This window comes from Lissotriton vulgaris, chromosome 3_1, assembly GCF_964263255.1.
Source record: "Lissotriton vulgaris chromosome 3_1, aLisVul1.2, whole genome shotgun sequence".
Classification (NCBI taxonomy): domain Eukaryota; kingdom Metazoa; phylum Chordata; class Amphibia; order Caudata; family Salamandridae; genus Lissotriton; species Lissotriton vulgaris.
Genome location: NC_141689.1, coordinates 113,313,135 through 113,327,429, shown reverse-complemented (window position 1 = coordinate 113,327,429; position 14,295 = coordinate 113,313,135). Strand labels below are relative to the sequence as shown.

The 14,295-nt window shown below is 49.7% G+C and overlaps 1 pseudogene; it reads left to right on the top strand.

Moving 5' to 3' along the window:
- The first annotated feature begins 6,073 nt into the window (after positions 1-6,073).
- On the top strand, positions 6,074-7,304 carry LOC147726046 (uncharacterized; annotated as a pseudogene).
- Positions 7,305-14,295: the final 6,991 nt, after the last annotated feature.

Below are 14,295 nucleotides of genomic sequence, written 5' to 3'. Positions count from 1 at the left end.
CTCCTGCTGCCGCCTATCATCATTATGCCTCACTCTCTCCTCTGCCTGTTTCCTATACTGCTGTTATCTCTCAAGTGTGCTGTTTTCTCTTGTGCCTGATTATTAGATCTAGTCTGCTCTGTTCTTCCTACTGACCCGCCGATGATACTGTTGTCGACCCTTTCATTAGGATGTGGTCACTTCACTTATTGTTAGACTGATTGATTGTTAAAAATCTGTTACATAGTATTCCCTCATTGTGCTTTCTCTCCCCCCATCCCTCATCTACCCCCGAATTAGCCTCAAACAACTTGTCACTTACCCTACCTACAACGCTCTACCCTGTTTTCACATCTAAAGACCTAGTCAAGTTCAACCTGGTCTAACAGCTCACCTTGCCAACCACTACCGCATCCACTTTACCATCTCAAGACTTACCAACACTGGCACCATGCTCCCCAACTCCATGCGCAGAAAGCGGAAAAATATATCAGAAAAACAGTGGGACAATAATCAACGCTCACCTCCCAGACACAGAAAAGGCTGCAAAGAACTACTCCCAGTGCATCATAGAATGAGTTGACATAATTACCACTACCAAGCCATCCAGATGACTTTTCTGAAGAGCCAGCTGGTTCATTGCTGAGTTGAAATCTACCAAATGCAACTGCAGGCAAGTTGAAAGGAAGTGGTGCACGAGCAAAGAGACAGGCAACCATACCAGCTTCAAGACATCTCTAAATCACTTCCACCCCACCCTGAAAGAAAACATGTACTCTTAAGCAGCCCGCAGAGAAGCCAGCACAAACCGCAGCAAGGAGCTGTTCATCATCCTGAATGAGATCTCCAACCCCGCAGCCACGAGAACCACACCATCCCTTCCCTAGAAATGTGACACCCTGACTAACTTCTTCCATGACAAGATCTGTCAACTACGAACACTTCAAAACCATAACCCCATGACGCCGACCGCATCAGCCTGCTCACATCCGCAAACGGCACCCCCAAAACCTGACAAGTTAAGCCACAATCACCATTATGAACTCTGTGTACTCCGGTTCACAAACAGACCACTGTCCCCACCCCACCTTCAACCTTGGGAGCAGGACTATTGAAGATGAGCTCAAGAAAGTCTTGAACACCTTCATTACCACTGCATCCTTCCCTGAAGACTTGAAACACGCTGAATTGCAGACTCCACCCCCCTCTGAAGAAATTAACTGCCGACCCAGTGGAACTGAAGATCTAACGGCCCATTCCCACCAAATGTTCTCAAAGACATTTAACCAGCAACTCGCCAAACAACTTGAACACAACAGCCCTCATCAAACCCATCAACGACATCCTGGCCCTCCTGGACTTCTGCAAAATGGCAGCCCTCATCCTCCTGGACCTATCAGCCTTCTTCAACAGTCTCCTATCACCTCTTGATCAACAGACTTCACATGAGAATCTAGTGAGACGCCCTCAAGAGGATCATCTCACACGGAAGAACTCAGAGAATCCTTCTCCCACCATTCACTTCAAAACCTGAAAAGATCTCCATCCCACATGGATCGTCCATCAGCCCCTCCATCTTCAACATGCATATGATCCTGTTGTCAACACAGTCAGATCGCTCAGACTCAGCATCATCTCCTATTCACTTGACACCCACATAATCCTCTCGCTGTCTGAAGACCCCTCCACCACCAGAAGCAACTTCCACAGATGTATGATAAACGCTGCTGAATGGAAGAAGGACAACTAACCCAAGCTCGGCATGGACAAGACAGAAGTCTTGATCTTTGGGAACAACATCTCATCATGGAGCAATGCACGATGGCCTGCTTAACTTGGCCGATTCCCCCGCCTGACAGACCACGTATACAACCTCTGTGTCATCTAGAACAGCAAGCTATATCTGAATAAGCAGGTAAACGCATTCTCATCTGCCTGCTTCCACACCCCACACATGCTTGGCAAGGTCTTCAGTTGTCTCCCACTTAACACTGCAAGGACTGTTATGCAGACCCTTGTCACTAGCTGGCTGGACGGCGGGAACACACTCTACATAGGACTCACCGCACATCTCCTGAAGAGACTACTGTCCATACAAAATTCAGCTGCAAGACCCCTCGATCTCCCCAGACGGACCAGCATCACACCCCACCTCCAGAAGCTACACTGGCTCCAGATCCATAAGAGATTCCAGTTCAAGATTCCGATCTACTCATACAAAGTCCTGCACAGTGAAGGACCAACATAAATCCACAAAAGCATAACTTTCCACTAACTGACCAGACACCTGCGATCTTCCCTCGCAGACAACCTCTCTCATCCGCCAAGTTAATAGCCGAGGGCACTCCTCACACCTGGTGCCCAAAGCTTGGAACGACCTTCCCCTGCACCCCCTGACTACCTCAATCATCCCGGCAATTCAGGAAATTACTCAAGTCCTGGCTGTTCGAATCAACAAATCACCACAAAGCAGTTAAGCTGCCCCAGTGCCTTGAGACCCTCACAGGTGATATGCCATGCTTTTATAAATCCGTCATTGATTAAGATGTCGTAGACTGCCTCCTCAATGGCTCTGTGGTGCCTGGATAAGTTTGGGGAACTGCTGAAGTCTGAATCCTGCACTGTACTTAAATGGAGTATTGCACTGCAGCGATGATTCTCTGAGATCCACTTCATGTCTGCCTTTTCTGGCTGCTCATGCTGCCCTGTAGCAAGTTGGTCACTTGGGTTGTGCCGATACCCTCCCGTGGCGAATGTGGCTCTGCAGTTGGAGATGGGGTTTGACAAGCCCTCGCAACTCAAAATGCCACACAAAAATACCAGTATATTGCACCCACTGTACATACCGGGAAGACCGCAAACCAACTCTCCCATCAATAACAATAAACCGACATGCCCATCATCCTCAAAGCAATTAAAGGCTCCAGGGAAGCAGTACAGACAAAAGTGGATAAGTCTTGTTGGATGTATTCATTCTGCACTAAGATACTCACAAAATAGTAGGCAGGGTGGCTAAAGCCAGGGTCTCAGTGGTTGAAGATAAAGTGACAACCCTTAAACTGCACGTCTCTAGTTGCTCTCCACAATGGATACACTGGAAGAACGAGGAGAGGGTGCCCAAACCAATCCCTGAGAAACAACCTGTGCCTCATTGGGTTCCCAGAGGGGGTAGAGACCTTCGGGACAGACTGCTTTCTGGAGCAATGGTTCCGTTCTTGTGTCCCTTTGGATAAGCTGTCTCTTGGTTTTGTGGATGAGAGGGAGTATCGGGTCATGGCTAACAGGCCGCCTGCAATTGTTTCTCACCCCATGATAGGCTGCATCTTCAACCACCACTCTTGGAATGTCATCTTCAAGGAGTATCAAATCACCAAGATCTGCGCTTCAACACCAAGCTCATGGTGTTCACAGACTACACCAGGGCGGTCCTGCAGCGCAGATGCTTGTTTGAGGTGTTCAACTGAAACTCCTGGCCCATCATATCCAATATATGCTCCTGTTCTTGGTCCGTCTGAAAGTAATTTTCAACTCTTCCACCTATTTTTTTGACATTCCCCAACAAGCATGGAAGTGGGCAATGGAGCAACAGTTACTCTGACCCACCAGAATTGAAGATGCACAAACTGTATGACAGTTGGGTCCCCCGTGAGCTCTCTCGGGTACCCAGGGGGGATAGACAACCCACTCAAGCAGGGCCGACCGAACCAGCACAGGAGACAAGGGTTACTGAGCCACGGCTTGACAAATCCGCTCACATTTGCGAGGTAGAATTAAGGAGGACGAGCTATTTTTAGGTCCTACTCGCCCTTTCTGGCGAGTAGGAAAACAAACTAACTTTTGTTCTCTGTCTTTGAAAACGGAGCAAATGTGACAAGATTTGAAGGCATTTTTATTGCTCACCAAGCGAATGAGCAATAAAGATGCCTTTAAATCTTGTTATCTTGTCACATTTCCTCCGCTTTCAGAGACTGAGGTCAAGTAGGTTGCAGTTTGGTCAAGGTGATTTTTCAAGGTATTAGACCTGCAGGACTAGTACAATTTTCAGATTTTTTTCGAGCCCTATGAGCTCTTCTACTGGGAGTGAACCAGAAGCTCTTGACCCAAAGGTGTCTATCTCGGGCACCCCCACAATCTTTCAGACTCAAGATGGCGATCATGAGCCACTCACTTGAACCCCCGCAGATCGAGATGTGCAGAATGACCCGGTCATGGATAGCCAACCATTGCTACATAATCTGTGAAATACTTCTGTATTACATATAATCATTTTGGACATAGGTTGGAGGGAGCGTTTCCGGTGGTGTTACGCTCTTTTGTTGTTTTATTGTGATAATCAGAAATTGCTGTCAGCTAGTGTGATCCTTCTATTTGGCAACAGGGAGCCTTGGATGGAATCCTGACACACCCTACTAGTTTCTTTGTTTGAATGTTTGGCGACAGATGCTTCATAGTTAGGAGTATGTGTTGAGGGGGATAGTTAATGTTCTGTTTTCCTTTATTGTTCTGACTTTCTTTTGAAGGCACCTACAACAAACTACATCCACTGGGGCCACTCACATACAACATGGTCTATGGCTCCACTGAGTCTATCCCTATTTGGACTGGGAGGCCTCTCATCAGGAGAGCGGCCAGTACAACACTTTCCAGCCCTGCCACACATGGTTACGGTAATTTCCTAGAATGTAAACTGTTCTTTATCGATAAGAGATTGCCTGTACTTTGTTATATAAGCGGTTTTGCTAGGATGTGGTCATGCTCCACGAAACACATCTTTTAGGGGCCCACTGTCCCTTGCTCATCAGGTTTGGCTGGGACTTGTGTTTTTCATGCTTTTTTCTTCAGAGGTTCATGAGGGGTTGTGATCCTGCTGCAAAGGCCTTCCCAATGGCATTGTCCTCCTCCTACATTGACCTGCAGAGGAGGTACATAGAAACGGAGGGCGCTCTAGAGACTAGACACCAGAACTTCATAGCTGCCTACGTTCCCCAACAGATGTTGCACTGGACACTGCAGGCACCCCAGGACCTTGTGGTGCCCCCTCCCCTTGGACTATCAGATTGGGGGATGTGGTGTGTTTTTTAATGCTGTCTCAGACCCCTTTCTGGATATTTCCGAGGCCCTTTGGCTGGGCCGAATTGCACTCTCATCCCAACTTACATTGTAGACCTACTCAATTGTCCTATGCGATGCTTGGACATTATGGAACCCCTCACAATGCTTGTACACTTATGTGTCAACAGAGCATAAACTGGGTTCCAGACCTAGGGACCCTCACTGGTGAAGCTGCTGTGTTCTACAAATCCTGATTGATTGAATCGGTCAGATTTTGCTCCCATCCAATGATCCCATCCGTGATCTACAACCTCGGACTCTAACAACTCATCACAACACCTACCCGGTCCGCTGGCCACACGCTTGACCCCATCTTCTCCGCAAGTGCCCACTTCTCCTTCAACCACACGACCGAACTCCACTGGACCGACCATCGCTGCATCCACTTCACCTTCCGTAATTGCCACTACAAGTACGTGCAGAGAGACCAGCACCCGGTCTGCAACCTCTGTCTGCCTATCGACCACGGGAGCAAGCACTGCAACGCCTGCACAGTCTTCACGCCGAAGACGCTGAGATTTCGGGAAAAAACGCTCACCACACGATGCAGGGCAAGGCCCCATTGCTGTACGACCTGGGCCTCTCCACCGACGACGAGGACAACATCGCCGAAGGTCCAGATGTCTCCAAGATCGCAGAGACTAATAAGAAATCGTCAGACAAGGTAGGAGAGTCTACGACTCCGAAACCCTAGACAGGGCTTTGAAAACCTGAGGCTGACTCTCGAAAATCAGAGTCTAGAGCCTCGAAGGGAGCACCGGCGTCGAAATCTTCGACGACCGAAGCTGCGGTACCCGAAAAACAGCCCAGCGGATCCTTCGAGGAGGACTCCCAGGCGGCAAAGACCAGCGAAAAAACAAGGGTTGTCGAAGCAAGCTCCCGAAAAGGGATCCTCGACTTCGAAGGAGCCGAGAGCCGCTCCGACGTAGACGGGCCGTCTAAGAGGGCGACTGAAACGCTAGACGCCGAGCAGGCCGCACAGATGGAGAGAAAAAAAAGAAGGCTCAAGGCCGAGATGGAAAACATCATCCAGAGGAAGAAGGACTTCGAAGACAAAATTAAAAGCTTCAGGTTCCCCTCGAAGCCCACGACGGTCCTCGAAGAGATAGAAGAACACGAGGAGTTCGACGCTGAAGAACCGCCGAAAACTCCAGAGCCCTCTGAGCAGGGAGAAGAGGAGGACCTCTATTACACAGAGGGTGATTATGGGGACCCGCGTTCGAGCTACGACTCTGGATCCTTGACGGCTCAGGACCAGGATTGGCAGGACATCGAGGCCAAAAACCCGGAGGAGGCTGTGGAGACATACCCCTCGAGGCCTTCGCCGCCAGATGACATTGGGGCCTACTATGAGGTCGTCAAGAAGGCTGCAGCAGCTTATGAAGCCAAATTGGAGGAGGAGAAGGCTAAGGCAGATTTCCTGCTCCCCGCACAGATGAATAGCCACTTCCTGCCCATGCTCAAGAGTATTATGGCACAGGGCAAAGAGGCGTTCAGAGAACCAGCTACCTGCAGGTCAGTCACGCCAAGGACGGAGAAGAAGTACAAGTTCTCCTCCCAGGACCCCCCTTACATCCAGGGGTCAGTTTCAGCAGACTCAATTATAGCCGCAACGGCCAGACGAAGGGCCAACGTCCCAACATCTGGGCCACCATCTGACAAGGAAAGCAGGAGGATGGACCTAACAGGCAGAAAAATTGAGAGAAACGCAGCAATGCACTGGAGGATGGCAAACTCCCAACGCCCTTCTCAACAGGCACCAGTACCAGCATTGGGACGAGATGAACAAATTGCAGAGAGCCGCTCACCTCGTGGAAGAGAGGAAAAGCATCGCAAACTCGTGCCTGAAGACCGCCTTGGACGGGGCAGAAACATCCAGCAGGCTGATGGCTATAGGAATCACAGAGAGAAGCCAAGCCTGGCTCAGGATGTCAGGCTTCAAGACGGAGGTTCAAAACAACATCCTGAACACCCCTTTCAATGGAGAAACACTGTTCAGAGCCCCAGTTGATGAGAAACTCACATAACTGAAGAAAGACAACGAGACGGCAAGGTCCATGGGGGCCCTGCAACTCAGGGGGATGAGAAGAGGCACACCTACGCGGAGGCTGAACGGAAGGGGTGGAAACCAGCAAGGACCACCACACCAGGCGTTCCACCAGGGTCAACAAAGTGACAACCAAGGCCCCCAGGGCCAGCAGAAGCAAAACTGAAACTACCAGAACAGGGGCCAGTCCTTTCGCGGGAGAGGAAACTGGCGGTGCCAGAGGAGAGGCGGTGAATAACCCCCCTCTAAGTGACTTCACACAGGAAAAGGTGCCCAACCACTCAAACGCTCCGGGGGAAGAGCACAGAAAACCAAAGAGGAGAGGGCTACACGGACAAGACACAAAAGAACATGTAACACCAGTAGGAGGCAGGCTGAGATTTTTCTCCACAGACCAGTGTATACTCAACATCATACGGTTCGGATATGGCATAGAGTTGGAAAAGAGACCACCAAACAGAAAGCCAAAGAAAAGAGAGCACTCTGGAAGGGAGCTGTATTTGCTCCAAGAGGAAGCTCAAGAACTCCTCCTCAAAGAGGCCTTCGAACCGGTCCCATTCAAAGAACGGAACAGAGGAGTGTACTCAAACTACTACCTGGTGCCAAAAGTGGACGAAAGCCTAAGACCCATCCTGGATCTACGGTTTCTAAACAAATATGTAAAGACTCAAAAATTTAAGATGACGTCCCTACAAGAGGTCATCCCACAGATAAATGTCGGGGACTTCTTGTCCACCATAGACCTCAAAATGCGTACCTGCACATCCCCATGAATAGGAAGCACAAGCACATGCTAGGATTCACAGTAAATTAGGATCACTACCAATTCAGAACCCTGGCATTCGGTCTAAAGTCCGCACCAAGGGTGTTCACCAAATGCCTCGCAGCAGTGGCCGCACATCTTCGAAGAGAGGGGATACACGTGTACCCCTACCTCGACGACTGGCTCGTAAAGGCAAGCTCTTACAAGACATGCAAAGATCATGCAGAACAGGTCACAATAACGCTAGCAAGCCTGGGATTCTCCATGCACTGGGGAAAATGCTCGATGGAACCGGAGCAAGTGAAGATCTTCCTGGGAGCTCAAATCAACACCGTCCAATGCAGGGTGTTAACCACCGAAAAGAGGACACTCAGCCTACTGAGGGAGAAACGTCACTACCTGAAGGGGCGAGCGAGGACAGTGAGCAAGATCTTGGGAATGATGGCGTCATGCATACACCTGGTCCCCAATGTACGCCTGCAGATGAGACCACTCCAAGAGTGGCTGCAACAGCAATGGTCATAAGCTACATGAAGTTGGGAGGATCTAGTGGTTGTAGCGCACAAAGTGCAGGAAGAAATAAAGTGGTGGACCAAAGAGAGGATAACAATAGGGAAGCCTCTAACGCCACCGGACCCAACAGTGACCATCACCACAGACGCATCCCAGAAGGGATGGGGCGCACACATGAACAAGCTCAGAGTGAGGGGTCTATGGAGCCGAGGGGATGCGGTCAAACGCATCAATTTCCTGGAGATGAAAACAGTGCTTGCCCTCAAGGCCTTTCAGAAACAACTGTACAACCAGAAGGTGCTGATACAGACAGACAACACCACAACAATGTTTTACATCAACTAGCAGGGGGGAACACAATCATTCCCTCTGTCAAGCTTGGCACAGGAGATCTGGAGATGGGCAATACCACTCAAAATAGGCCTGCTAGCCATACACCTGCCAGGGAAGGACAATGGAGAAGCAGATTAGCTCAGCAGGTAAACTTCAGCATCCGACTAGTGGCAACTCAACATACAGGAAACAGAGCTATTCAGGAGGTGGGACACTCCGACAATAGACCTGTTTGCAACACGCCAGAATGCAAAATTCCAGTACTTTGCATCCCAACAACCAGAGGTACTATCCCAAGGGAATGCCCTATGGATAAGCTGGTCAAAAACATTTGCCTACGCTTTTCCCCCGATACCACTGATTCCCAGGGTTCTCAAAAAATGCATGACCAGCAACATGACGCTCATCCTGGTGGCACCACAATGGGCCAGGCAGGCCTGGCACAGGGTCCACCCCACAAGTTCCCAAAAAAAAAGACCTACTCTCCATGGAAAAGGGAGAAGTTCTACACCCAGAGCCGAAGGGCCTCAGCCTATCAGCTTGGCTCTTGAGGACTTGGAGTTTGCACATCTGAAACTACCAGAGAGCACCCCACGGGTGCGGCGAGAGGCAGGAAGGACCAGCACACGCAAGTGCTATGGGGAAAAATGGAAAAGATTCACTCAATGGTGCTGCAAGAAAAAACTCCAGAGAAAGCTAACCAAGGAATCAACGGTGCTAAGATACCTCACACACCTAATAAGAGCCAAGCTAAGCTCATCCTCGCTTCTATACATCTCAAGTAGTAAAAAGATTCCTGGTAGGGGCTAAGAGAATAGCGCCACCAAAAAGGATGCCGCCGCTGGCTTGGAACCTTAATGTGGTACTGACCGAGCTCATGAAAGCACCTTTGGAACCCATCCACAAGGCAACACTGCAAATGCTGACAATGAAAGCGGCCTTTCTGGTAGCAATCACCTCGCTATGTAGGGTGAGCGAACTACAGGCACGAACACTGCAGGAACCCTACACCAGATACACAGTGACAGGGTCGTGATGAGAACAGACCCGCACTTCATGCCAAAGGTGGTGTCAAGATTCCACATGAATTGGAGTATTCAGATTCCTAGCTTCTTCCAGAACCCCACGACAAGCGCTGAGAGGGCGCTCCACACTCTAGACGCAAGAGGGGCAGTGATGCACTACATTGAAAGGACGAAGGAACACAGGAAGACAAAACAGTTCTTCGTATCCTTCGCAAACAGTTACATGGGTAGACCAGTGACTAAGAACACTATAGCTCAATGGATCGCACAAACGATAAAATTCTGCCACAAGCAAGTGGGCAGGAGCTAATAGGAGGGGCACAGGCCCACTCGACCAGGAAGAAAGGAGCAACAATTGCCTTTCGGGCCAACACACCAATTCAGGACATATGCCTGGCGGCAACATGGGCTTCAGTGCACACGTTCACTAAGCACTATTGCGTGGATGTACAGATGAACAAGGAAGCACAAGTAGGACAAAGAGTGCTTCAACATATATTCTACAACCAACGCTCATCTTCCACCCAACCACCACAAAAGTAACGAAACCGCTACAAAATCTATGCACAGCATAGTGAATCCAAAAAGATTGACGCTGCAAAACGAATAGTTTCTTACCTTTCGGTGTAGTTTTGCAGCTTGAAGATCTTTCTGGATTCACTAGCGAACCCACCCGCCTCCGCCAGAAAGATGAGGCTGGAGAATAAGGTGGAAACACATAGAAAAGAAAGCAAGTTGAAGCTTACAAGATATGTGAAAAGAATTACGTTGAAAATAGGATTGACAAACAAAACAATGGATTCACTACAAGCACAGAAAAGAAAAAAGAATCCGAAGGTACACCAAATGATGGGACATCGACGCCCACCTGGGCTACGAAAAAAAAAAGACTACGATTCCCGACCCAACCACCAGATTACGGAATATGCACAGCATAGTGAATCCAGAAAGATCTTCAAGCTGCAAAACTACACCGACAGGTAAGAAACTTTTCGTTACCCCTCACTTCTATTCTGAATAAAGCCAACATCCCCTTCCACTTATATGCAGATGACACCCAGATTTACCTGGAATCCTCCTCCATCAATGACATCCTAAGGCTCAATAATACTCTCAAAGAAGTCTGGCTATCCTCAAACCACCTGAAACTCAATCAAGGTAAAACAGAAATCCTACTGATCTCCAACAAGGAAGAAAACCTGCAAGTTTCCGAGTGGCTAAAAGCTATTGACAATCTCAATGTGATGCCCACTCTGTAAAATCACTAGGAATCATCCTAGACTACAAATTATCCATGGCGAACCACATTAAAAACTGCCAAGAGCTCCTTCTTCAATCTGAAACTACTCAACGAAGTCCAACCCTACATTCCACCCGCGGATCTCAAACAAGCCACCCAATCTCTTGAGTTATCCAGACTGGACTACGGGAACACAACCCTCTCTGGTACCCCCCTCTCCCACCTAGCTCCTCTAAAAACCACCTTCAATGCACCGGCCAGAATGGTCTAGGGAGTAAAAAAATTTGACCACATTTCTGCCGCACTCAGAAATTTAAAATGGCTCCCAGTGGAAATGCGGGCCAGATTCAGAACAGCCTGCCTGACTCACAAAGCCTTGCACACAGGGAAACCTGAATACCTTGCCTCGAAACTCAAGAAAGCCGGTCAAGCAAGAACACTCAGAAGCTCAAACTTCCTCCTGCTCATCCCCCTAGGAATTCGGGAACCGAAAACTGCAAACCGCTTCTTTGCTGGGAATGCTCCGAAAATCAGGAGCACCATCCTGGTCGACATCAGAACTGTTTCCTCCTTTCTAAAGTTTAAACCCCAACTAAAAGACCTCAACCTCAAACGTGCCTTCCCAAATCCAATTACATAACCCTCTAATCCGAACCTTAGTTGCCACCAGATCGCACGTTCTTGCAACTGACCTCTCCCTCCCCTTTTCCTGGGGTCAGCCTCGATACGGATATGACTTTGTCCTCACTGCCTCGGGACCAGTTGAATCTCTTATTGGTATGCGTATTCTATTTGTGGTCCTGCTGTACGCTCACTCTGTGCGCTTTCGATTCATTATATGACTTATACGTGTTGGACTTGTTGTTCGCTTAGCCTTCTGTGTATTGTATTCGCTATATTGACCTACACATCTGGTTGTGAAGCGCTCCAATGCCATGGGGTCTGGCCAGCGTTATAGAAAACTCAAAAAAAATAAAAAAAAAAATAAACCTGTGCAACTCCCTTGCCACCTTCCATCGCAAGATCGCAGACATCCACGACCGCTTCAAGGTCTAACCGCTACGACAACCACTGAGACCTCCGTCCGCACGTCCACCATCCACACCGACCCCCTGCGCTCCTGGACCAACATAAACTACAATGACACCATCAAAATCATGAACACCATCCCCTCCGGATCTCCGGCAGACCCATGCCCACACCACATCTTCCACAAATCCAGCACCACCATCGCACCCCATCTCCGGAAGGACATCAACATCTCCTCCTAGACAGCAACCTTCCCGGAGAGCTGGAAGCACGCCAAGACAAAATGCCTTACTCAAAAATCAAAGGCTGACCCCAAGAACTTCCGCCCCATCGCCCTGTTCCCAGCAAAGGTCATCAATTAAGACCGTCAACAGACAACTGACCCGCTACCTCGAGGAGAACAGCACCCTGGACCCGTCCCAGTCCGGGTTCCGCAGCAACCACTGCACCGAAACTGCCCTCATCGCACCCACCAATGACATCAGAGCCCTGCTGGATTAAGGAGAAACCGCGGCCCTCATCCTCCTGGACCTGTCAGCAGCCTTCGACACAGCCTGCCACCGCACCCTACGCATGCCTCCATGATGCTGGAATCCAAGACAAGGCTCTGGACTGGACTACCTCTTTCCTTTCCGGCAGAACCGAGAGCCACCGAGATCTGTGGTGTACCCCAGGGCTTATCCCTCAGGCCAACATTGTTAAACATCTACATGGCGCCGCTTGCCCATATCACCAGACTGCACTACCTCAACATCATCTCCAATGCCGACGGCACCCTGCTGATCCTCTCCCTCGCCAAGGACCCCCTCACTGCCAAAATCAACCTCTACGAAGGAATGAAAGCCATTGCCAAGTGGATGAAGAACAGCAGACTGAAGCTAAACTCGGACAAGACGGAAATCCTCATCCTCTGCTCCACCCCCTAGGCCTGGGACGACTCCTGGTAGCCGACCGCACTGGGAACAGCTCCAACACCCACCGACCATGCACTCAACCTAGGGTTCATACTCTAGTCTCTCCATGACAAAACAGGTCAACGCTGTCTCATCCTCCTGCTTCAACACCCTCTGCATGCTCCACAAGATCTACAGGTGGATCCCCACAGAAACTAGAAGAACGGTCACACAGGCCCTCGTCAGCAGCAGGTTGGACTACGGAAACGCCCTCTACGCAGGAGACTCGGCCAAACTCCTGAAAGGACTCCAACGCATTCAAAACTCCTCCGCACACCTGATCCTAGACATCCCTCGCCGCAGCCACATCATACCCCTCCTGAGAGACCTGCTTTGGCTCCCCATCAACAAGAGGATCACCTTCTAGCTCCTCACCCATGCACACAAAGCACTACACATTCGACCAGCATACCTCAACAGATGACTCGGCTTCTACACCCCTAATTGCCAGCTCCGCTCTGCAGACCTTGCCCTCGCCACAGTCCCCCGCATCCGAAGAGCAACCTCCAGCAGCAGATCTTTCTCCCACCTCGCCTTCAAGACCATGGAACAGCCTCCCCATCCCCCCCCCCCCCCCCTACGGAAGACCAAGGACCTCCTAACCTTCAGAAGACTCCTCAAGACCTGGCTTTTTGAGTAGTAGCAGCACCCCCCCCCCCCTTTAACGCCTTGAGATCCTCATGGGTAATTAGTGCGCTTTACAATTGTATTGATTATTTCATGACTAACACTCCTCTCAAAATCTTGCCTCTTTATACCTGAACAATCACTTCAATGATCCTCCCCCTTCTAACTGCCTAGCTGCCCCCTCTCAGGCTATCATCCCTTCCTGGACCTCAAAAATCAATGCCTCCCTCCTACAGGGCTCCATTCCTGATTCTCTCAAGGCTGGCAATTTGTCCCCATGCTAAAAAAACCTACGTTGGATCCTGCTTCCGCTGACCACTGTAGACCCAAATACAACATCCCACTCCTAGCCAAAGTTCTGGAAAAAAGTGTGCAACAGCAGCTGAGCCTACACATCAACCACTCCCACCTTCTAGATTACTTCTAATCCGGGTTCAGACCTGGACACTGCATGGAAACCATCCTTCCCACATTGTGGATGACTCCCCCCAAGCCCCCCCCCAATTGAAAACTGGTTTGCTAATCCTCCTAGACCTATCTTCTGCTGATACGGTTAACCGCAAATTTCTCCTTGAACGCCTCAAACTCAGGATGGGTTTGGATGGCACAGTCCTTGAATGGTTTAGATCCTTCCTCCAAAATCGCTCAGAATCCATCAACTGTAATCTATTCGC